This window comes from Dreissena polymorpha, chromosome 16 (genome assembly GCF_020536995.1).
Source record: "Dreissena polymorpha isolate Duluth1 chromosome 16, UMN_Dpol_1.0, whole genome shotgun sequence".
NCBI lineage: Eukaryota > Metazoa > Mollusca > Bivalvia > Myida > Dreissenidae > Dreissena > Dreissena polymorpha.
The window spans coordinates 10,279,588-10,304,698 of NC_068370.1; the positions used below are offsets into that span (position 1 = coordinate 10,279,588).

The window sequence follows — 25,111 nt, forward strand, 5'->3', positions numbered from 1 at the left end:
ACACAACGACACAAATTGTGGCCGAGTTACAATTACGCACTAAAATCCATCTCGCAGAATTTCAGGGTCTGTACTCGGTCACTAAATCGTCAGGTGAAGACATAATTGACTATCGATAAACACAGTTTTGATTTCAAGATTAGAAAAAAACACTACCGAAATAGTAAAGTGTCACGTTAAGAGGAAAATCGTTTAATTATCTAACCACACATGTTTGTCGTACTCAGTCAGTACGGCTGAAAATCGTTCTTGAAGGCCTAAATAGGCTACCCTTGTCTGTCAGTTTGCTGTATTTACTTTTTTGAATTCAATTGTATATCGAAATGCATTGTGCTAAATTATACCATTTAAAACTCGCAAAGAGATATTTAAAAAACGCGTCATGCGAAAATGGGTCTTATGCAGTATGCGCCCATCATAGCTATAGCCCACCCAGCCTGCGTATGTCTCAGTCTGGTCAGAAGATACATAATGAGACCATTAAACCTTGAGTGATTTCATAGCGGAAAGCATCACATCTAACCAAACTGCGCAATAAGTCATGTGAGGACACATATGATGTGAACTCCCGAAGCATAATTTGTAATCTACTGACACTAATGTGTGGTTTGACTCTAATAACACACATTTCATGCGCTGAATATGCGACTAACAAGTGAAAAAAACTCACAATTGATTAACTTTTGTTTTTCAATTTAATTATTTAGAAACATAAGTTTTAAACTTTATTTCAAAGTCAGCATGTTCGCCGAATACCTTTTTAAACGATATTCGTGTTAAGCGATTATAAAGTATTTTTGTCGTTGATATATTGTACCTGTAGTTATTGGTGAACTCCATGCGACTTTGACGTCGTATTTTTATTATGCAAAAATATACACTTTCGCGAGACGTATTATTCGCAAAAACTACTATGAAGTATTTGTAAACTTCTATTAATAATAACCAACCAATGAAACTTTACGTATCCTGAAGTCGAAGCCTTATAAATGACCTCTTACTGAAGTAAACATGGAAACGTAGCACCTAGTTTGAATTCAGGTTGAGTGTAAAGTGTGATGTTTACTATCGTATCTCACTACGTGAGTTTACCCGTCGCTTGGTTTGAGTCTTGCTAAGAATGAACCACAACATAATTATAATAAATAATGTATTGGTATAAACTAGCATTGTAATAAATTCTCAAGCAAACCACAATAAAACTTGAGCTTCGCTGGCCGAAGACCATAAGACCCATTTTCGCATGACGCGGCTATGAAAGTGTGATTTAAATGTTTGGAAAGAAAACCGCGTTATCAAGCACACCATATTAAATTTCGTTATAATATTTTTCGCAAGAAACTAAATGCTTCATTTAAAGCCACTCACCTTGAAATGAAATGCATGTTAATCAATACATGTAGAGGCAATTTGAAAGTGTGCAGATTTGTCATTAAATCTATAGCCTAGTGACACGCCGGGTATGCGGATACTTTGATAACAGATGGCACTTCGATACCAGATAACAACATCAAAGTACTGACAGTACTGGTGTGACGATGCTTTTTAAGAGGGTGGATATAAAAGCATCAATTGAAGTTTATCTACATCACCACAATTGTGTATGTGGGTACGAAAACTTTGGGTACGAACAAAAAATGGGTACGAAAATTTTGGGTACAAAAATTATGCCCCAAAAAAAATTGGGTAGGAAAAAAAAATTGGTTACGAAAAACAATTTGGGTACAAACAAAAAATTGGGTACGAACAAAACTGTGGGTACGCAAAAAAAATTGGGAACGAAAAAAAATAGGTACGAAAAACATTGGGTACGAAAAAAAATAATTGGGGGTACGGAGAAGTAGTACTCGTGGGGAACTTGACCCATTTAGCGAAACTGGGAGGCGGATTACATTCTCGATTTAAAAAAAAAACAAGAAATATCTTTAAAAAGATATTCGACGTGTATTTTCTGTACCACTTATCTTACAAAAAACGTTCTGTAACAGTAAAACGTTTGTGGGTTATAACATTACATTACGAGGCATATATAGTATTCAAAACTTGACATGCTCTTAAATTACACCATGCTCTTTAATTTCACATGTATATCATACCAAACTTTATATTTTGTTAGTTCCTTTCTTAAGTTAATGATGGTATGTGTGTGCAATGATGTGGCTCTGTAATTTCAGTTTGAAAAGTTTATTAAATATGCAAAATGCGAGAGCACGCATAAGAGCGAGTTTCATATATATCAGAGGGCCATTATGTTATTTATATACTATACTCGCTTTAACTTTTACAAATGGCAGGTTCGAAATAATTCGTTTTCTTTACACTCATGATCGCGTTAAACGTTAATTATACACGTTTCCATTCGCAATTTATTTACAGAATCACGAAAAATGTCAAATACAATACAGAAAATTCACAGTTGTGTCATTGATCTATAAACATTTAATGGATTGAATATAACTGTTTAAAAATTAACGTTTTCAAACTTTTATTAAATATTTTTCCCAGAATATGCTGTCCTATTTTTAGCTGAGCTTCCGTTACCTTTATCAATGATAATCAGCGAGGTATGCCGATTAGAAAAATCGAGCTATCTCAATCGGACTGGCTCGGTCATAGGTCGCCATTGTGAAGATTTTTTTCATGGTATGATAACTTAGACGAGCTGCTTCGCAGCATCGTCAAAAAGGGCAGTCGTGACGAGCCATATCATTATAGGGCCATATCGCTTATAAGTAGCATAAGTAAAATATTTACAAATATATTAAATAAAAGGTTGACTAGTTGGTGCGAAGAAAATGATGTAATTATTAAATCTCAAGCTGGTTTTCGTAGAAATTATTCTACGGTTGACAATATATTTAACCTGCAGGCTGTTATTCAAAAATGCTTGTGTAAGAAAAGGGGGAGAATGTACGTGTTTTTTAATGACTTCTTTAAAGCATTTGATTCGTGTGTTCATGTCAATTTATGGCGTTGTTTGATCAGGAAAGGTATCAAAGATGACAGGAAGTTTTTGAATATATTTAAATCTATGTATAGCAACTTAAGGTCGTGTGTTAAAGTAAAAGATGGCTTCACAAGATTCTTTAATTGCGCGATCGGAACGAAACAGGGCTGTGTCAGCTCGCCTTTGATTTTTTCACTGTTTATCAATGATCTAGCAGACTATTTGAAACTGAAATGCGAATATGGAGTCTTTATTAACGATAAACATTAACGATGACATATATGCCTTCCTTTTCGCTGACGATATAGCCAGCACGGCCGATACAAAACAAAACCTACAAAGACAAAAAAACTGTATTGAACAATTCTGCTTCCTAACTGGGATGAAAATAAATGTTGAAAAGTAAAAAATTATGGTGTTTCGCAACGGAGGCGCGCTAAGATCCTATGAAAAGTGGGTTTATAACGGTGAACAAATTGAAGTTGTGCAGAATTATAAATACCTGGGAGCCTTTTTTACGCCAACCCTATCATGGACCAAAACCCAGGAAATATGAAGTCTACAAGCTTCGAAGGCGGTGGATAACATATACAGATTTCAAAAACGATTTGGATACTGCAAACCTAAGGATGCTTTTAAACTATTCGATGCAATGGTGACCCCAATTTTATGCTACTCCTCAGAGATATGGGGATTTCGATACAATGAAACTATTGAGCGTGTACACTCCCGGTTTTGCAAATACGTGGCGTGTTTAAATCGAAATGTATCAAACTTCCTCGCTCTGAGTGAATGTGGGCGGCACCCATTAAATGTTACTTATATGTGGCGTTGTGTGAAGTATTTGACAAAGCTGAGTCGAATGGAAGACCAAAGGTATCCGAAAAACTGTTACCTGATGCTACGTAAATTAGACACCGAAGACAAGGCAACGTGGGCCACTGGAGTTAAACAACTTCTGTTTGAAAATGGCTTCGGGTTTGCTTGGATAGCCGGTGAAATTGGAAATGTATGTGCTTTTATGAAACTCTATAAAAGAAGACTTAAAGATTGCGCGCTTCAAAGGATGCAGGATTTTATTAATACATCTCCAAAAGCACTACATTAAAAATACTTCAAAACTCTCCTGAATACAGAGAGATACCTAAACATGGATTTACCGTATATTTTAAAAAGGACGTTATCAAATGTTCGTTGTTCAAGCCACGAACTACAAATTGAAAAGGGCCGACATATGAATATAGATAGAGAATATAGATATTGTTACTTTTGTTTAAAACGCAATGTTTATGTAATCGAAGACGAATTCCATTTCGTTTTAGTGTGCCCATTATATGATGAGTTGATACACAAATATTAAATGGACATTATTGGAAACCAGTATATAACTTTAAATCTGTTTTATACAATGATGTCGGAATATAACAGAAAGAGTGTAATTGCTATGGCAAAATATATGCACGATGCGTTTACTACTCGGAAGACGTTTTTGCTTGATACTTAATTGAATATAAAAGTGTTTTTTGACGCGATAATTTCTTTTATTATTAAACATATAACTTGAATTACGTACTTGTCAAAGATATGATATGATATGTTATATATATGACACGCTTATGTCATCGTTTTACATGTTCTGCTCGTTTATAATATAATTATTAATTAACATACCTCTTTCACCACCATTGGATGATTATTGAACAATTGTATTTTGGGACGGAGGCCTTGCATTACAATAAACCATATGTTATGTTATGTTATGTATATTTGTTTTTATGCCCCAAGCCAAGTGGCATATAACATTCGCACTGTTTGTCCGTCTGTCCGGCATTCTGTTTTTTATGCAACGCATTAAGATACTGAGCTGATTTTTGGTAAGTGAGTCTACCTACATGACCTGTAGATGACGTGTAAAATTCGTTCCGGTCCGTTGATTTTTGACAAAGATACGAGCCTTTGACTGATCTAAATTTTTGCCAGAGAAGTAATTGGCTTTAAAGGAAGATAATTGTTATTATAACAGGTACACGTTCATTTTTGACCAGGGAAGTATAATTTTTCAATGCTTTCAGATATTGAGCTGATTTTCGAATGTGAGTCTACATTCATGCCCTACATATGAAGTGTGAAATTTGTTCCGGTCCAATGATTTATTGTGAAGTTATGGGCCTTGGACTTTTTCCTTTAATAACTGTTTTCCGGAGGTTTTTTACGCAATGTTTTCAGATATAGCGCTGATATTTTAGTCCACCTACAGATCTACAGATGAACGGTGAAATTCGTTCCGGTCTGTTTATTTTTTGCGAAGTAATGGGCCTTGGACTTAGAAATTATCGCTATAGTAACCGTTTCGCGGATGATTTTTACGCAACGCTTTCAGTTATTGAACTGATATTTGGTATGTGAGTCTAACTACATTACCTTCAGATGAAGTGTGAAATTCATTCCGGTGCATTGACTTTTAGCGAAGTAATGGGCCTTATACTTAAAAGTTATCTGTATTACAACCTTTTTCCGGAGGTTTTGTACACAAAGCTTTCAAATATTGATCTGATTTTCGGAATTTGAGTCTACCTACATGACTTACAAATGAATTGTAAGCTTCGCTTTGGTAAATTAATTTTTGGCTAAGCCTTGTTTTCTCTAAAATTGCTGCTTTGGGACTTCAGCGCAGTCGGGGGCTCTTGTTTATTTATTAATTTGTTGATTAAGTATTGTAAAAACGAATACAGTTGTATTATTATTATTACTATGGCCCGTTCTTTGTATTCAGTAGACAGTCCAGATGCTTTACCAAAATTGCTACAGAAAATGTATTGAAAATTATACAAGTCTTGTTTTCTTTTTGTGCAATAAGTAAGAAAAATACATTGTATTTTATTGGAGATTCATATACATCAGAAGTGAATGAAGTGGTTTTGGAGGAATATAATTTTCAAATTTTAAGTTTAAAATTAGAGGAAAATTATTTTCACATAATGCAATTTAATAAACGCTTAGGCACACTGAAAAAGTGCAAGAGTAAATTGAGTGTGTTTAGCGGTTTTCCGCCATTCAGCATAGGACAGTCGAACTGTAACGACAAAGTTAAAGTTTTAGTTTGATTTCTTTTTTGAACTTAATTAATAATTTAGGTATTGGTTAAAACATGAAAACCAAAATAGGCGTGATATTGTATATGTGTACGTTGAAATGTTTTTTTTCATGTAGATACAATTAATTGTGCACATAATTATGTTGTTGTTTTTATACGCCCGTTTTTAAAAACGGGACGTATTATAGTTTCACCCTTGGCGGGCGGGTGGCGGGCGGCGTCCACAGCAGTGTCCGCTCTCTAATTCAAATAGTTTTCATCCGATCTTCACCAAACTTGGTCAGAAGTTGTGTCTAGACAATATCTAGGTCAAGTTCGAATATGGGTCATGCCGGGTCAAAAACAAGGTCATGGGGTCACTTAGTGCATTCAGAGCTCCAGATAAGGATTTGTGAAATAAGTAACGGTACTGCCACTGACAGAAAAAAAGGAGTAACGCTTAAAATTAGTACCTGTACTACCATATCCAAAAATACAGGTATTACTGTACTACCTGTGTTCTTGGATATTGAAGGGTGTATAACTGACTTTACAGAAACATTTGCAGCAATTATAATAAATATATGTAGCTTCTTAAACAGTTACTGTATTAGGTTTTCCATTCTGAACTATGATGCAAATACAACTACACATTAAAACTCATGACTTATACTATTTCTTCATTTTTCTTGACAAGAAAACACAAGCCAACTAGTAAGCTAAGTAAATGAACACTTATTTCACTGCCTCATCCGTTTCCCATCGTGTTTTCTAACGTTTTAAGCCACCGATGCAATCAAATCGTTTAATATCGGGGCGACAATGTATTTTTCTGGGTTTACAGATTTAATGTCAGGATGGTTAGACGACAGCGTATGTAGTCATTATATGACAACAAAGTGTTGTTTTGAACCGCTTTCGGTTAAGCCGACATTCCATTGCGCGCAGACATATTGTTTTTGACGGATTTACAAGTTACAGGAAATAATGCGACAGAATATACATTAATATATGAACCCAGTCTACAACTTTTCGTTAATTTAAATTAACGAAAAGCGCCGTTAGGTTAGAGACCAACAAATCAAGCCTCGCTGACGCAGACGTATCGGTACGGCCAGATTTTTTTCAAAAATGCGTAAAATGGATATTAATGTCGTAATTGTACGTCCAGTTTATAAAAATAAATGCGTAAATCTTCACGAAGAAGGCGTATTTACGGCTGTACGGCCCTTATCTGGAGCTCTGGTGCATTTCAAGGATTAAGCATGGTGTCCACTCTCTAATTGAAGTAGTTTTCACCCGATCTTCACCAAAATTGGTCAGAAGTTGTGTCTAGATGATATGTCGGTCAAGTTCAAATACGGGTCATGCTGGGTCAAAAACTAGGTCACGAGGTTACTTAGTGCATGTTAAGCATTTAGCATGGTGTCCGCTCTCTAATTTAAGTAGTTTTCATCTGATAATCACCTAATTTGGTCAGAAGCTGTGTCTAGATGATATGTAGGTCAAGTTCGAATATGGGCCATGCCGGGTCAAAACGAGGTCACGAGGTCACATAGTGCATTTCAAGCATTCAGCATGGTGTCCGCTCTCTAATTGAAGTAGTTTTCATCTGATCTTCACCAAATTTAGTCAGTTGTTACATCTAAATGATATCTAGGTCAAGTTCAAATATGGGTCATGCCGGGTCAATAACTAGGTCTCGAGGTCACATAGTGCATTTCAAGCATTCAGCATGGTGTCCGCTCTCTAATTGAAGTAGTTTTCATCTGATCTTCACCAAATTTTGTCAGTTGTTACATCTAAATGATATCTAGGTCAAGTTCAAATATGGGTCATGCCGGGTCAATAACTAGGTCTCGAGGTCACTTAGTGCATTTCAAGCATTCAGCATGGTGTTCAAAACCTTTGAACGGGCGTATCTTGTGACAGTTTGGCACTTTTGTTTAAATATTATATCATTTGGATGTTTGTCATGTTTGATGCTGTCAGTAGACTGTCCATTAGATTTACCAAATACAGACAGTAAAATAAGTCTTGTTTTATTTTATGCGCAATAAGTAAGAAAATACAATTTACTTTATATGAGATTCGTATATATCTGAAGTGAATGCAGTGGTATATGAGGAACATGTTCTGAGCAAGCTTCATCATGATTGGGCAAAAAATGTGACTTCTATGGTGTGCACAAGATTTTTTTTAATATAACAGTGACCTAGTTTATTTTACCTCATTTGATCGAGTTCAAGTAGTACAAGATATAATTGGGAAACATGTGCTTTCCAAGTTTCATGGATATTGAACAATGTGGCCTTTAGAGTGTGAAGGTTAATGACGCAGGTTAAAACAACAGACTAAAGGCAATAACAAAGGCGCATCATGAGTAATTTGACAATAGGCGCTCACCTGAGACCCGAATGAACTAAACTGTTCTGAGCATGTAGTGTTCTCATGAAACTAAACAGTTCTGAGCTTGTAGTGTTCTTATGAAACTAAACAGTTCTGAGTTTGTAGTGTTCTTATGAAACTAAACAGTTCTGAGAAGGTAGTGTTCTCATGAAACTAAACTGTTCTGAGCAGGTAATGTTCTCATGAAACTAACTGTTCTGAGCAGGTAGTGCTCTCATGAAACTAAACAGCTCGGAGCTTGTAGTGTTCTCATAAAACTAAACTGTTCTGAGCAGTTAGTGTTTTCATGAAACTTTACTGTTCTGAGCATGTAGTGTTCTCATGAAACTAAACAGTTCTGAGCTTGTAGTGTTTTCATGAAACTAAACATTTCTGAGCTTGTAGTGTTCTCATGAAACTAAACAGTTCTGAGCTTGTAGTGTTCTCGGGAAACTAAACAGTTCTGAGCTTGTTGTGTTCTCATGAAACTAAACAGTTTTGAGCTTGTACTGTTCTCAAGAAACTAAACAGTTCTGAGCCTGTAGTGTTCTTATTAAACTAAACAGTTCTGAGCAGGTAGTGTTCTCATGAAACTAAACTGTTCTGTGCATATAGTGTTCTCATGAAACTTAACTGTTCTGGGCATGACGTGTTCTCATGAAACTAAACTGTTCTGAGCATGCAGTGTTCTCATGTAACTAAACAGTTCTGAGCTTGTAGTGTTCTCAAGAAACTAAACAGTTTTGAGCTTGTAGTGTTCTCATTAAACTAAACTGTTCTGAGCATGTACATGTAGTGTTCTCATGAAACTAAACTGTTCTGAGCTTGTAGTGTTCTCATGAAACTAAACAGTTCTGAGCAGGTAGTGTTCTCATGAAACTAAACAGTTCTGAGCATGTAGTGTTCTCATGAAACTAAACAGTTCTGAGCTTGTAGTGTTCTCATGAAACTAAATTGTTCTGAGCATGTAGTGTTCTCATGAAATTAAACTGTTCTGATCATGTAGTGTTCACATGAAACTAAATGTTCTGAGCATGTACATGTAGTGTTCTCATGAAACTAAACAGTTCTGAGCATGTACATGTAGTGTTTTCATGAAACTAAACTGTTCTGAGCATGTAGTGTTCTCATGAACTAAACTGTTCTGAGCTTATAGTGTTCTCATGAAACTAAACTGTTCTGAGCATGTACATGTAGTGTTCTCATGAAACTAAACTGCTCTGAGCATGTAGTGTTCTCATGAAACTAAACTGTTCTGAGCATGCAGTGTTCTCATGAAACTAAACTGTTCTGAGCATGTAGTGTTTTCAAGAAACAAAACAGTTCTGAGGATGTAGTGTTCTCATGAAACTAAACTGTTCTGAGCATGTAGTGTTCTCATGAAACTAAACAGTTCTGAGCTTGTAGTGTTTTCATGAAACTAACCAGTTCTGAGCATGTAGTGTTCTCATGAAACTAAACTGTTCTGAGCATGTAGTGTTCTCATGAAACTAAACTGTTCTGAGCATGTACATGTAATGTTCTCATGAAACTAAACAGTTCTGAGCATGTACTGTTCTCATAAAACTAAACTGTTCTGAGCATGTAGTGTTTTCATGAAACTAAACTGTCCTGAGCATGTAGTGTTCTCATGAAACTAAACTGTTCTGAGCTTGTAGTGTTCTCATGAAACTAAACTGTTCTTAGCATGCAGTGTTCTCATGAAACTAAACAGTTCTGAGCTTGTAGTGTTCTCAAGAAACTAAACAGTTCTGAGCATGTAGTGTTCTCATGAAACTTAACTGTTCTGAGCTAGCAGTGTTCTCATGAAACTAAACTGTTCTGAGCATGCAGTGTTCGCATGAAACTAAACTGTTCTAAGCAGGTAGTGTTCTCATGAAACTAAACTGTTCTGTGCATGTAGTGTTCTCATGAAACTAAACTGTTCTGAGCATGCAGTGTTCGCATGAAACTAAACTGTTCTAAGCAGGTAGTGTTCTCATGAAACTAAACTGTTCTGGGCATGCAGTGTTCTCATGAAACTAAACTGTTCTGAGCATGCAGTGTTTTCATGAAACTAAACTGTTCTGAGCTTGTAGTGTTCTCGTGAAACTTAACTGTTCTGAGCATGCAGTGTTCTCATGAAACTAAACTGTTCTGAGCTTGTAGTGTTCTCATGAAACTAAACTGTTCTGAGCTTGCAGTGTTTTCATGAAACTAAACTGTTCTGAGCTTGTAGTGTTCTCATGAAACTAAACTGTTCTGAGCATGCAGTGTTCTCATGAAACTAAACAGTTCTGAGCTTGTAGTGTTTTCATGAAACTAAACTGTTCTGAGCTTGTAGTGTTCTCATGAAACTAAACTGTTCTGAGCATGCAGTGTTCTCATGAAACTAAACTGTTCTGAGCATGCAGTGTTCTCATGAAACTAAACAGTTCTGAGCTTGTAGTGTTCTCATGAAACTAAACAGTTCTGAGCTTGTAGTGTTCTCATGAAACTAAACAGTTCTGAGCAGGTAGTGTTCTCATGAAACTAAACTGTTCTGAGCATGTACTGTTCTCATAAAACTAAACTGTTCTGAGCATGTAGTGTTCTCATGAAACTAAACTGTCCTGAGCATGTAGTGTTCTCATGAAACTAAACTGTTCTGAGCTTGTAGTGTTCTCATGAAACTAAACAGTTCTGAGCAGGAAGTGTTCTCATGAAACTAAACTGTTCTGAGCATGTAGTGTTCTCATGAAACTAAACTGTTCTGAACATGCAGTGTTCTAATGAAACTAAACTGTTATGAACATGTAGCGTTATCATGAAACTAAACAGTTCTGAGCATGTAGTGTTCTCATGAAACTAAACAGTTCTGAGCTTGTAGTGTTCTCATGAAACTAAATTGTTCTGAGCATGTAGTGTTCTCATGAAATTAAACTGTTCTGATCATGTAGTGTTCACATGAAACTAACTGTTCTGAGCATGTACATGTAGTGTTCTCATGAAACTAAACAGTTCTGAGCATGTACATGTAGTGTTTTCATGAAACTAAACTGTTCTGAGCATGTAGTGTTCTCATGAACTAAACTGTTCTGAGCTTATAGTGTTCTCATGAAACTAAACTGTTCTGAGCATGTACATGTAGTGTTCTCATGAAACTAAACTGCTCTGAGCATGTAGTGTTCTCATGAAACTAAACTGTTCTGAGCATGCAGTGTTCTCATGAAACTAAACTGTTCTGAGCATGTAGTGTTTTCAAGAAACAAAACAGTTCTGAGGATGTAGTGTTCTCATGAAACTAAACTGTTCTGAGCATGTAGTGTTCTCATGAAACTAAACAGTTCTGAGCTTGTAGTGTTTTCATGAAACTAAACAGTTCTGAGCATGTAGTGTTCTCATGAAACTAAACTGTTCTGAGCATGTAGTGTTCTCATGAAACTAAACTGTTCTGAGCATGTACATGTAATGTTCTCATGAAACTAAACAGTTCTGAGCATGTACTGTTCTCATAAAACTAAACTGTTCTGAGCATGTAGTGTTCTCATGAAACTAAACTGTCCTGAGCATGTAGTGTTCTCATGAAACTAAACTGTTCTGAGCTTGTAGTGTTCTCATGAAACTAAACTGTTCTTAGCATGCAGTGTTCTCATGAAACTAAACAGTTCTGAGCTTGTAGTGTTCTCAAGAAACTAAACAGTTCTGAGCATGTAGTGTTCTCATGAAACTTAACTGTTCTGAGCTAGCAGTGTTCTCATGAAACTAAACTGTTCTGAGCATGCAGTGTTCGCATGAAACTAAACTGTTCTAAGCAGGTAGTGTTCTCATGAAACTAAACTGTTCTGTGCATGTAGTGTTCTCATGAAACTAAACTGTTCTGAGCATGCAGTGTTTTCATGAAACTAAACTGTTCTAAGCAGGTAGTGTTCTCATGAAACTAAACTGTTCTGGGCATGCAGTGTTCTCATGAAACTAAACTGTTCTTAGCATGCAGTGTTCTCATGAAACTAAACAGTTCTGAGCTTGTAGTGTTCTCATGAAACTAAACAGTTCTGAGCTTGAAGTGTTCTTATGAAACTCAACTGTTCTGAGCATGTAGTGTTCTCGTGAAACTAAATTGTTCTGAGCATGCAGTGTTCGCATGAAACTAAACTGTTCTAAGCATGTAATGTTCTCATGAAACTAAACTGTTCTAAGCATGTAATGTTCTCATGAAACTAAACTGTTCTGAGCATGTAGTGTTCTCATGAAACTAAACTGTTCTAAGCATGTAATGTTCTCATGAAACTTAACTGTTCTGAGCATGTAGTGTTCTCATGAAACTAAACAGTTCTGAGCTTGTAGTGTTCTCATGAAACTAAACAGTTCTGAGCATGTAGTGTTTTCATGAAACTAAACTGTTTTGAGCATGTAGTGTTCTCATGAACTAAACTGTTCTGAGCTTATAGTGTTCTCATGAAACTAAACTGTTCTGAGCATGTACATGTAGTGTTCTCATGAAACTAAACTGCTCTGAGCATGTAGTGTTCTCATGAAACTAAACAGTTTTGAGCTTGTAGGGTTCTCATGAAACTAAACTGTTCTGAGCATGTACATGTAGTGTTTTCATGAAACTAAACTGTTCTGAGCATGCCATGTTCTCATGAAACTTAACTGTTCTAAGCATGCAGTGTTCGCATGAAACTAAACTGTTCTGAGCATGCCATGTTCTCATGAAACTTAACTGTTCTAAGCATGTAGTGTTCTCATGAAACTAAACTGTTCTGAGCAGGTAGTGTTCTCATGAAACTAAACTGTTCTGAGCATGTTGTGTTCTCATGAAACTAAACTGTTCTGAGCATGTAGTGTTTTCATGAAACTAAACTGTTCTAAGCATGTAGTGTTCTCGTGAAACTAAACTGTTCTGAGCATGTACATGTAGTGTTCTCATGAAACTAAACTGTTCTGAGCATGTAGTGTTTTCATGAAACTAAACATTTCTGAGCTTGTAGTGTTCTCATGAAACTAAACAGTTCTGAGCATGCAGTGTTCTCATGAAACTAAACTGTTCTGAGCAGGTAGTGTTTACCAGCTTTCAAAACAGAAACAGAATAAATATCAAAACACATTGCGTTTAACAAATAACAATCATTTTCAAACACCTTCCAGATATCATAACGACATAACTTTTTAACTTCTGAGCTTCTGAAAAGGTTGAAAACTATAACTTGCAAACTACCGGTATTCAAAAAGTTCAACTCAAGCCACATACGAAAAAGTGACCAGGCTCCTGGCACCATTTTTTTCAATGGAAGGTTACCATATTATACATGTATATATATAAAAAAAATTGACTTCTATCATTTAACCTACTTGTAGTTTTTAACCCACCTTTTCACAATGTTGGGACAAATGTTTTGACCAAAGTTCATGAAGATTAGGCAATAAATGTATTCTCTACAATGTTCACACACTTTATTTTTATAAATTAGACCTAGTGATCTAGTTTTTTTTACCCCAAATGACCCAACTGCAAACACAGCCACGATGTCATCGTTATAAACATTTGCCAATATTTATTTAGATTGGGCAATAAATTTGGCCTTTAGGGAGTTCGCAAGATTTGGCTTTTATTAAACTTAATGATCTAGATTTTTAACCTGATATGACCCAGTTTTTAACTCGGTCGAGATATCATTGCAAGAAATGTGCTATTCAATTTTAATGAAAAGTGCGCAGTAACTGTTGCATCAAGTGTTCACAAGCTTTCTCTTTAATTTGGCCTAGTGATCAAGTATTCAACAACACATTAGTATACACAGTGTTCAGCATGGCCGAGATATTATTTGGACACAAATTCTGACAAAGTTTTATGAAGACTGGTCAATAAATGTAGCCTCTGGAGTGTTCACACATTTTATTCAAGTTGACCTCGTGACCTTATGTTTAAATCCACAAGAGCCTTTTTATATATCAGATGAGATTTTATTGACACATAAGTTCAGACAAATTTTCAAAAAGATTGGGGAAGAAATGTGGCTTCTAGTGTCTTCACACGCTTTTTTATTTAATTTCACCTACTGACCTCGTAACCAAAAATGCCACAGTATCAAACTTGGCAAAAATTTCATTGGGACAAATGTGCTGACCAATTTTTATGAAGATAAATATGGCCTCTAGTGTGTTCACAAGGTAATGCTGACAATGCATGTCAGACAGCAGTCTTCAAGTGGGCTAATGACATTAACATAACATACTGCAGGCTCTAAAATGATAACCAGGTTTTTCTAAGATTTGTCAAGGTGACATTTTTTTATCCAATGTGATACACATTTCAACTCGGCATTGAAATTGTTAACATTAATATTATCACCAGATTTCATCAAGATTCAAACATTAATGTAACTTTTAGAGTAGACACATCATTTTCTTAGGATTTTACTTGGTGACCTAGTTTTAAACCCCGCTTGAACCAGTTTCGAGCTTGGCCATTATATTGATTAGATAAATATTCTGACCAAATGTTATCAAGATTGACTGATGTTCATGTATGTGGCATAAGGCATTTTCAAGATTTAACCAGGTGACCTAGTTATTGAACTCTACTTGTCCCAAATTCAAACCTCCGCTTACATATTGTCAATATTAACCCTAGAGTGATAACATGCTATAGGATGATGCATGACCCATGATAGCAAAAGAGGCCACACAAGCAAAGATAACCTTATATATGAAAATGTCTAAAACTGGCTTAAGAATGGTCTGACGAAACAATGTATTTGGAACTTTTTATTTTAATATATGTCTTTACATGCAAAACACATGGAACATTTTGTTTTTTTTTGCTGATAACTTTGCACTTCAAATTTCTAATGTTTAACTCACTTCCTTTCTAAATCATTACGTCTTCAGTTTGGTGACTCCTTAGGCTTGGGAATTTTTTTTAGAAACAAAGAATACATGTACATGTATTATTGTATACAACATTTCTACAATTTATTTCAGACATGAATACAAGCAGGTAAAATTTACGCAAAATGCAGATCCAATGATTTAATGTAACAAGTTTGTTCCAGGAAAAACAAGAGATGCGTTAGTCAGAAACACAATGCCCCCTACTGCATCGCTTTCATTTATAAATATTTTTTTTTATCATTTGGCAGGTACAGATAATTTTTACAAGGGAAGTAATATTTTTAAAGGGATATAATAAAAAATATTACATCCCTTGTAAAAATGATCTGTAGCTGCCAAATGATAAATAGAAATTATCTCCCTTTAAAGCTTGTTACTTCCCTTTGATTTGTTTTTTTTTAACTTTGACCCTGAAGGATGACGTTGACCTTTCACCACTCAAATGTGCAGCTCCATGAGATACACATGCATGCCAAATATCAAGTTGTTATCTTCAATATTGCAAAAATTATGGCAAATGTTAAAGTTTTCAGACGGATGGATGGACAGACAGTTCAAATGCTATATGCCACCCTACCGGGAGCATAAAAAAAAGTGAGCTTGTGCACAGTGTAAAACGTTTGAACGAATAAAAATAACCCATGGTAGTTGTTATCAGGAAAACAGAACATTTTGAAGAATTTTCTGAAATTATGATAACAACATTATATGAAAAACATTTTCACACATAAATTTTACAATCGTGCTTCATTTCCACCAAACATCTAACAGTCGTCCAATGAACACATAGTTTAAGAGGGCTATCCCTTAGAATTCTTGCTAGTTATTCGCCGATTCACATGCGTCTATCCAATCACTGTATACGTCGATGGCTTCAGACAGATCTGAGGCAAGGTCAAGGACAACAGGACATTCATCACCATGTGACTGGTGTTATTTCTACAATACTTTTTAAATTGCATAACACTTATTAAATAGTGCAGTCATGTTTCTTAAGAGCCCAGGCCAACTAAAAATAATTAATGTAATGAGTGCATCAGTTCTTATGAAAGTTAATGATGTTAACTTCACTTAATACTTGTAATAAATAAGAAATGCAAATGAAAGTGCTGGTAGCAACTGCAATGTATACTTAGTCTTTTGACCTTTGTACAAACTGTGTATTTGTACTCCTTTTACACTAGACACATTGCCAGCTATCATATATAAAGACATGTATTATCCCTTTCCCATCAAAATTAAAATGACTATGTGCAAACAGCATAAAACCAGAACAGTCTGCGAGTAACTCGCAGTCTGTTCAGATTTTATGCTGTTTGCTGCTTATCAGTATCTAATGGTTGAAAATGAAACCTTTAAAACTAGTAAGAAAGGTCTGTAACAACATTCAACTTTCTAAGGGACTACAAACACGTCGAAATACGTAAAGGGTTAATATTAAACAGAATAGCATAATTACTATTTTACCAAGTTCAATATAATTATTTTGTACATTGGTCAGCATGATGTGCAACACATTTTAATGTAATGTTTCAGGTTGTGGGGCTAACAGTGTTAAACAAGAGCACCGCCTTGCGGGTGCAGACCGCTCATCTATTTTCTTTTTAAAGGTGAAGGGACTCTCATTTTCAATCACAAAGGAGGGAGGAGTGGAGTGAAGAGGGGTGTATAGTGTGGGGTTGTGGACATTTATTACATTATCTTCCAAAAAAGCGAAAAAAAAAAAAAAAAAAAAAAAAAATCGGGGGGGGGGGGGGGGTATAGTGTGAGGGTGTGGTGATAATTTGTGAGATGATCTTAAAAAAAAAAAAAAAAAAAAAAAAAAAATCAAAAAAAAAATTTGGGGGGGTGGGTGGGGGGGTGGGGTGGGGGTATAGTGTGAGGGTGTGGTGGTCATTTGTGAGATGATCTTATAAAAAAAAAAAAAAAAAAAAAAATTAGGGGGGGGGGGAGGGGGGGGAGGGGGGGGGAGGGCACGGGGGATGGTTTGGGTGAAGTCTATTGTGGTATGTCAGGTAAGAGTAGTTTCATCAAAGTATCAATCAAATCTAATCATAAATAAAGAAGTTATGGCAATTTTAGCAAAATTTAATAATTTGACCTTGAGAGTCAAGGTCATTCAAAGGTCAAAGTAAAATTCAAGTTGCCAGGTACAGTAACCTCATGATAGCATGTAAGTATTTGAAGTTTGAAAGCAATAGCCTTGATACTTCGAGTGGATCGAAACACAAAATTTAACCATATATTAAAAGTTACTAAGTCAAAAAAGGGCCATAATTCCGTAACAATGACAACCAGAGTTATGCAACTTGTCCTTTTACTGTACCCTTATGATAGTTTGTGAGTGTTCCAAGTATGAAAGCAATATCTATGATACTTTAGGGGTAAAGTGACCAAAACATAAATCTTAACCAAATTTTCAATTTTCTAAGTATAAAGGGCCCATAATTCCGTCCAAATGCCAGTCAGAGTTACATAACTTTGCCTGCACCGTCCCCTTATGATAGTTCATAAATCTTGCAAGTATGAAAGCAATAGCTTTGATACTGTAGGAATAAAGTGGACCTAAACACAAAACTTAATCAAATTTTCAATTTTCTAAGTATAAAAAGGGCACATAATTCTGTCAAAATGCCAGTCAGAGTTACATTACTTTGCCTGCACAGTCCCCTTATGATAGTTAGTAAGTGTTGCAAGTATGAAAGCAATAGCTTTGATGCTTAAGGAATAAAATGGACCTAAACACAAAACTTAACCAAAATTGTCAATTTTCTAAGTATAAAAAGGGCACATAATTCTGTCAAAATGCATGCCAGAGTTATCTAACTTTGCCTGCCCAGTCCCCTCATGATAGTAAGTAAGTGTACCAAGTTTGAATGCAATAGCATTGATACTTACTGAGAAAAGTGGAACTAAACGCAAAACTTAACCAAAATTTGCAATTTTTTAAGTACAAAAAGGGCACATAATTCTGTCAAAATGCACGCCAGAGTTATCTAACTTTGCCTGCCTAGTCCCCTCATGATAGTAAGTAAGTGTACCAAGTTTGAATGCAATAGCATTGATACTTTCTGAGAAAAGTGGACCTAAACGCAAAACTTAACCGGACGCCGACGCCAACGCCAACGCCAACGCCAACGCCAACGCCGACGCCAAGGTGATGACAATAGCTCATAATTTTTTTTCAAAAAATAGATGAGCTAAAAATCAATCGGATCTTATTGTCCATAAATATTTCATCCAAGTGAATAAGATTTGTTGACTTAAATAAGTCTTCAATACCTTTTTAAGATATTGGTGCAGACACATTTTTCAGATCAAAATAATTAAGGCCTGTTTGTCTCAAAAGTACGTTCAATTGTACTTAAAAAATTAAAACATCAAATAACCTGGCATTGCAGTACTGAAGTGGACATTAGTTTTGCCTTGCAACAGAAAAATCCAGCCTTTTCAAGGATTTCCAAAGACAGCCTTGGCAAACCATTGGTTCCATCCAGAATGCAGACTGACGTGTCTCTTTCATGATTGCTTTAGATGAAACCAAGCCAAACAAAATGTATCATTTATGAATGCATTTGTGAACCTTACTGTGTAAAATAGGCATTTCATCATTAACTCAGGCAGAACAGGGGGGAATGCTGTAAATTGGAAGGGATAGGAATTACCACAGCTGATTTTTACTGAGTGTATATAAAGGATACAGTTGATGTTTGTTGAGAAATCCTCCAGGCAGACTCCACAGGAAATGTAGCCAGTGTTTCGTTGACGATCACTTAAAATAAAGACAGCTGGTCAAAAGAATAATACAAAGTTTGTTATAAATCTTTATTAACTTCATTAACAAACAAAATTTAAACAAAATCTTCGACCACAAACTACAATCTGCAGTCACAATAAATGTTAATACATCACTTTTTTTTAAAGAAATTTAAGCATAATGTTACTGTACAACTCTAAGTAGTATATTAATGTTTTGGAAATGTGATACATTGTTGATATACAATCTTAAAACTTAACTAGAAATATCTTTAAAAAGATATACGGCGTTGATGTTGTAATGTTTGCGACCAGTGAAAGGAGATGGAATGAAGCGACCATGTATTTTAATGAAGGTAGAGAGTGATAATAAGATAATATATTTTAATGTATTAACAAATAAAAATGAAGAACAAGAAGAGGTGATATTGTATGTTTTATTGTCAATAAGTATTGTGATGACTAGGTTTTCATAATTGAATGAGTAATACATTAGTTTCAACAGGAAAAGAAAACATATTTGCCACTGAAAAACTATGATCATAATGTTGGAATTAAATAAAAGATAATGTGTTATAATGTGTACAGATGTTAGTAGAATGTAAACATAAAAGACTCAATATTGCAAGCATCATAGTGATATGATTTTTTTTATCTCCCTTTAAAGCTTGTTACAAAACAGAACTTTATATAAAAAATGAAGAAAACAAAGTATAAAGAAACATATTTACACTAATAAACGCAAATATGGATTATGATAAATCAAAACAGATATATTTCCAACACCCTGAGTATCGCGGGCTACCGCCCCAAACCCCCGCTTTGTCGATCGTGCTAAACAACTGCGTACCGGTTAAGAGCAATCTAGTCTGTTTTTGTAGTGTTTAGTGTGGCCCCATACGGCATGTAAACAATAGATTCTTTTAATTGTACAAACATGCGATTAATGCTATACTGCTTCGTAAACTAAAAAGAAACGTTTCGATGTAATGTTTTGAGGATGTTTTGTATCAAGACAGTTTTTAATTTATTGTAATTTACATGTAATTTACAATATATTCATATTTCATTTTCAGTTCAATGATATCCATGATATCCAGGGAACCAGACTACCAATGTTTACGATGATTTTTGTATTATTAGCCAATGAACAATTCGGGTTTATTCATTTCAGATCTATCATGAATAAAGGTCATCTAAGGTCAAAAGTGACGTTAAACAGCTTCACTGAAAAAATATGCCAAAGTAAAAGATGTAAAAATATTTTGTATCAATAAAACTTTTTATTTTAATACTCTATAATTAATTAAACAATGCAAGCACTTCTCAAGCACAGATAAAAGTTTAACATGTCAATAAAAGCACCATTTTATTAAAAAAAAGTGTGTCTTGTATGACAATGTAAATCTATATTAAACAACATCAACAAAAGCTCTCTTGAGAACCTATTGAATCCATGTTCTACAAGGTGAAATAACTATCACCATCCCATCGTAAATAGATTTGTTTAAATGAATGAGATTTTATACTTTGCTCATAAACACACAAATTAAAGTGATCACTTTGTTAGTTGTCTATGTAAACAATCAGCAAACCATGTTAGAATTATGTACTTATAAACTTATCTGAAATCAGTTTTATCTGATTAGCTCTTTGGGGGCAAAATAAGTCAGAGGTTTTTTCGTTCAAATTCAGGTCCGGTAGGGGGACCCATTCCCAATGAAACAAGCAAATTCATTGAATTGATATCCCTTGCCATCAAAAATTTGTTAATGGATCAGTGCAAATCCCTTGACATACAGTATAAACATTAAGTTTAGGGTAATAATTAATAGGTAATAATTAAGTGAAGGGGAATTGTTTGTATGCATGGCAATTCTCCCCATTGATATCCACACATCCATGAAGTTTCAAGTTGAAATTTTGTAGCGTATCTGAGATATAGCCTTGAAAAGTTACATCATACAAAAACAACAAAGGGAAATAAATCTTTGTTAAGAAGGTGCAGGGTTATGGTTCTTGTGTTGCAGTGCATGGCACATCTTCATATTGATTTCTACACACCTATGAAGTTTCCTGTTGAAATGTTGTATCATATTTGAGATAAAGCTCTGAAATGTTCCACCATAGTTTCACTTTCTTAAATAAGAGCTATTGCCCTTTGATGCTTTTGTATCATACAGAAACAACAAAGGGCAATAATTCTTATTTAAGACAGTGAAGGGTTATGGTTCTTAAGCATAGCTGTTCTCCTTATTAATATCAATACACCCATGAACTTTCATTTTGAAATCTTGCATGGTACAGTATCTGAGATACATGTATAGCCCTGAAAAAATTCATACAAAAAGCAATCAAAGGGAAATATTTCTTATTAAAGAAAGTGTAGGGTTATGGTTCTTGCGAATGGCACTTTTCCTCATTGATAACTATACACCTAGGAAGTTGCAGGTTGATATCTTATATAATTTCTGAGATATAGCCCTTAACATTTTTGACAGATGGACAATCTGTCAACAGTGACACGCCCAATTATATATCCCTCCGCCTTTGTCAGGGATACATTTTATATATTTTTCCTAAACGGGATGTAAACAAGAAACCGTCGGAGACGGGTGATGCTCCCCAAAGTTTTTTTGTCACAATATTGCACTATATATTCAGATAAAACGGAAACGTCTTGAGGGGCATAACTTTGGACAAAATAATACGATGGATGGTTTAGCAACTTAAAAATTTCAAAGGGCCATAACTCTCTAAATAAATCATCTAACCAGAACCCACAAATAACATGCGCATCTCCTCAAGGTAGTTAAGCTTCCCATAAAGCTTCATTGAATTCCAGTCAGTAGTTGGGGAGAAATAGGACATAATTGCACTATATGAACTGTTTATAGAAAATTTTAATTTGACAAAGGGCCATAACTCTGTGAAAAATCATCCAACCAGAACCGGCTGATAATATGCACATCTCCTCTTGGTAGTGAAGCTTCCCATAAAGTTTAATTGAATTGCGGTCATTAAATGCTGAAAAATAGCCCAGACAAAAATTGTGCACGGATGGACGCACGGACAGTCGAAGCGGCGACTATATTCTCCCTCCAAAATTTTTTGGGGAGCACAAAAATCCCAATTGATGGTTTCCACACAAAAAACTTTTTTAAAATATGTTGCGACATTTTTATCAATCATAAATCCAGGTCTATAAGTTGAACCTTAGTAAATATAATTTTGAAATCACTTTTATTCTAAATTTACAAGTATATTTGCAAAAAAATCAACAACACTAATTTCCCAATGTTAGTCAAAACGATGCTATTTTTCCCAATGCTAAGGGAACCAGCCCCATTACCAAAATAGTAAATAATAACACTGAAATGCATCAGCATAATACTAACAGTTTGACCTCACAGGAGTTCTCATGGTTACAGAATGGACAGTTGAAAGTCACAGCCATTTTTTGGATATTTTTCACCTTTGGCGGAGGCTTCCTCTTAGACTTTCTTCGACCCATCTTGACAATCAGAATTTAATATCTGCATTGTAAAGAAAGAAAATTGTTTAGTTATTCATTTGTTTGGTACATGAACATGCTGTTTGTTTTCTTCAATTGATTCCAATTATCTTGAACAAGGCAGCTTGAATTGATATGAATGTTCAAGTCTGTATTTTTATAAAAATGCTTGTTAGCCAGAAATTTATTATTGCACTAGCGTAAGGTGAAATGTCAGATGTCATGCTGCATTGTCCATCATTTCAAGCCATCAATATTAATGAACAAAATTCAAAATGAATGTATACAATATGTTTAAACAAGCGAATAAACACTACTTACATATGTATATCAAAATGTTTAAACGGTGACCATTGGTTCATTAATTGATAATTATCATTCAAAATTGTTAAAATAGTCTTGTTATGTTTGTCCTTGATAACTTGTAAAATAAGTTGAGGACCAATATAGTGTTTAATCTTCACATAAATTTTCTAAAGGCAGTAAAGCCAGCTTGATGAAGTGGTAGCCCTTTAATATCTTTTTCTTCCACAGATAATTGGGGTTGAAAACCGGGAATACCATTATATTTAATGCAATTTTTTTCTTGCTTTTATAATTAGTTGTACGGTGAAGAATACTTCAAAGTACGGGGGGTTTCATAGCTTTGTTAGTATATTTAGACTCTTTTCCTGTAAATTTGGCAACTTAAGAGTAAAATTGACTTTTTATACTGAATTAAAACAATTTCAAGACAATGGCAACATCTATTAATTTGTAATGTTTTCACAACCAAATAAAGGCAAAATAATGAACATTAGATAGTTACTTAATAACAGGCCAAGTCTAAACCCTTTCAAACCCTATTTGCTTACATCTTTCCTAACAATCTGTTCGGACATCAACTTGACAACAAAACATTAAACTTTCTTAGTAATTTTGATATAAATCATTAAATAAACCCTCTTTAGACTAGCAAACAACAACATACTTTTTAAAGGTGATAAAATTTACTATAAATAGATAAATAAGTAAAGTTTTATCAGAAAAATATCATAGCAACATACAAAATATGTGGATTGCATGATGTAGGAGTGGGTGAAACTATAGAAAAAGGACAAAGTATGAGAAAATTGTAATTTTAAACACTATCAAAAATTCAAATTAAAAATTATATATTGTTTATCGTACGGTAATAGAATTTGTTCAATTACTTCGTTATTAAAACTTATTTTAGCACCAAAGAACAGCACAGACCTGCGTGTTTCGCTTGTTTGGTGTAATTTGTCAAACTTGATTAAAATTTAATATAAAAATAGTTCACCGGCTACTTGTCTAGGTATAACCCAACACTGGGCCAACGTGTTTAGATTGAAAGCACATTATTTTCTTGTTTAAACTACTAACAATACCCCTTAAAAAATATTTTAGTACAGTGTAAATTTCTTACAATAATGTTCTTTAATTACTTGTACAATCACATTTGTAACCGATTCACTCTATATAGAATCAAAACATATTCCAATATGGCAGCGCCCATGTAAAAAAATTAATGAAAAGTATTTTTCATTCATTTGCTATTTTAATTTATTAAAATGTTAATTTAAAATAAAATCTATAAAATAATGTACCATGCATACATATTTTGTCATTATTATTTGTAATTCATGACTGCATATTCAGCATAATTTCGAATAAAACTCTCAGATGAGATAGTATTACGTTTCGGAGTGATAAATTCGGATAGACCTGTGATTGTTCTTTCCTTTAGTTTCTTTACTTCCTAAAGATTGTCTCTTTTTAACCCTTTACCACTAAGATACGTATTTTGACACATTTTTAGTTCCTTTGAAAGTTTAATTTATACCTATACACATTTTTGAAACAATCAAAGTTTATATTATGTATGTAAAAAGTCTACATCATTGATGGTTTTGTTCAAAACACCTAAATTTAGGTTTTATATGAACAAATGGTGGCAAAAAAAGCAAAATTTGCTGCACATGATGATGTTTTTTAAAAGCCAATAATTGTGGCTACAAATGTTGTGTAAAAGCCAATAATTGTGAAAATATTTACTTTTAAACAGTTTGTCGCTGTGTAATAGTCTATAAGAAGATGTTTTAAATTATTTTCATTTATAAAATCGGAAGATAAAAAAATCAGGGTTGCTTGGGTGTCTTCCATTAAAAAGCCTGTAATTTGGAAATCTCTTACAACAGGCCCCACGTTTGGCCCCATGGTCTACAGGCATAGCTACACCTCTATGGCTGGGGTTAGGAATTAACAACACATGGAATTTTTTCTGATTGTATTAAATTGGATCAAACTTAATCAATTCTGTGACAAAACATTTTAGATTAGACAATAATAAATATGAAACATAATAAGCAGGGGACAAACATTCCACACCTCTGCTTGTTTTGATCAGTGAAATCTTGTAAGGATTTTTCAAAAGCTCTTGTCCTGCAAAACAACGGAAAAAATCATAAATTGAAACATGTATTTATTTACCAGTTATTCATTGAATTAAAAACCTTTTCTAAAAGCATATTGATTCCAAGAGTAGAACTCCAAGGAACCGGAAGTTCTAATTGTA

The 25,111-nt window shown here is 34.5% G+C and overlaps 1 protein-coding gene and 1 long non-coding RNA gene across 4 annotated transcripts in view; one reads left to right on the forward strand and one right to left on the reverse strand.

Moving 5' to 3' along the window:
• Window positions 1–16,069: 16,069 nt before the first annotated feature.
• Window positions 16,070–19,916, reverse strand: LOC127861899 (uncharacterized). The gene is made up of 3 exons (XR_008040356.1): window positions 19,751–19,916; window positions 18,965–19,035; window positions 16,070–16,147 (listed from the first exon to the last, which is right to left on the reverse strand). It is a non-coding gene; the product is annotated as an uncharacterized LOC127861899 (long non-coding RNA).
• Window positions 19,917–20,208: 292 nt separating this feature from the next.
• The window catches only part of LOC127861879 (DNA repair endonuclease XPF-like), a 64,394-nt gene continuing 59,491 nt past the window's right edge, over window positions 20,209–25,111 (forward strand). Inside the window, exon 1 of one of the 3 annotated variants that reach the window (XM_052400591.1) lies at window positions 20,209–20,264. The gene's annotated coding sequence lies outside the window, so the exon portion shown is untranslated. Of the gene's footprint in view, window positions 20,274–24,027; window positions 24,072–25,111 lie in introns of those variants that run through there. The other 2 variants (XM_052400592.1, XM_052400590.1) reach the window with 2 other exon arrangements.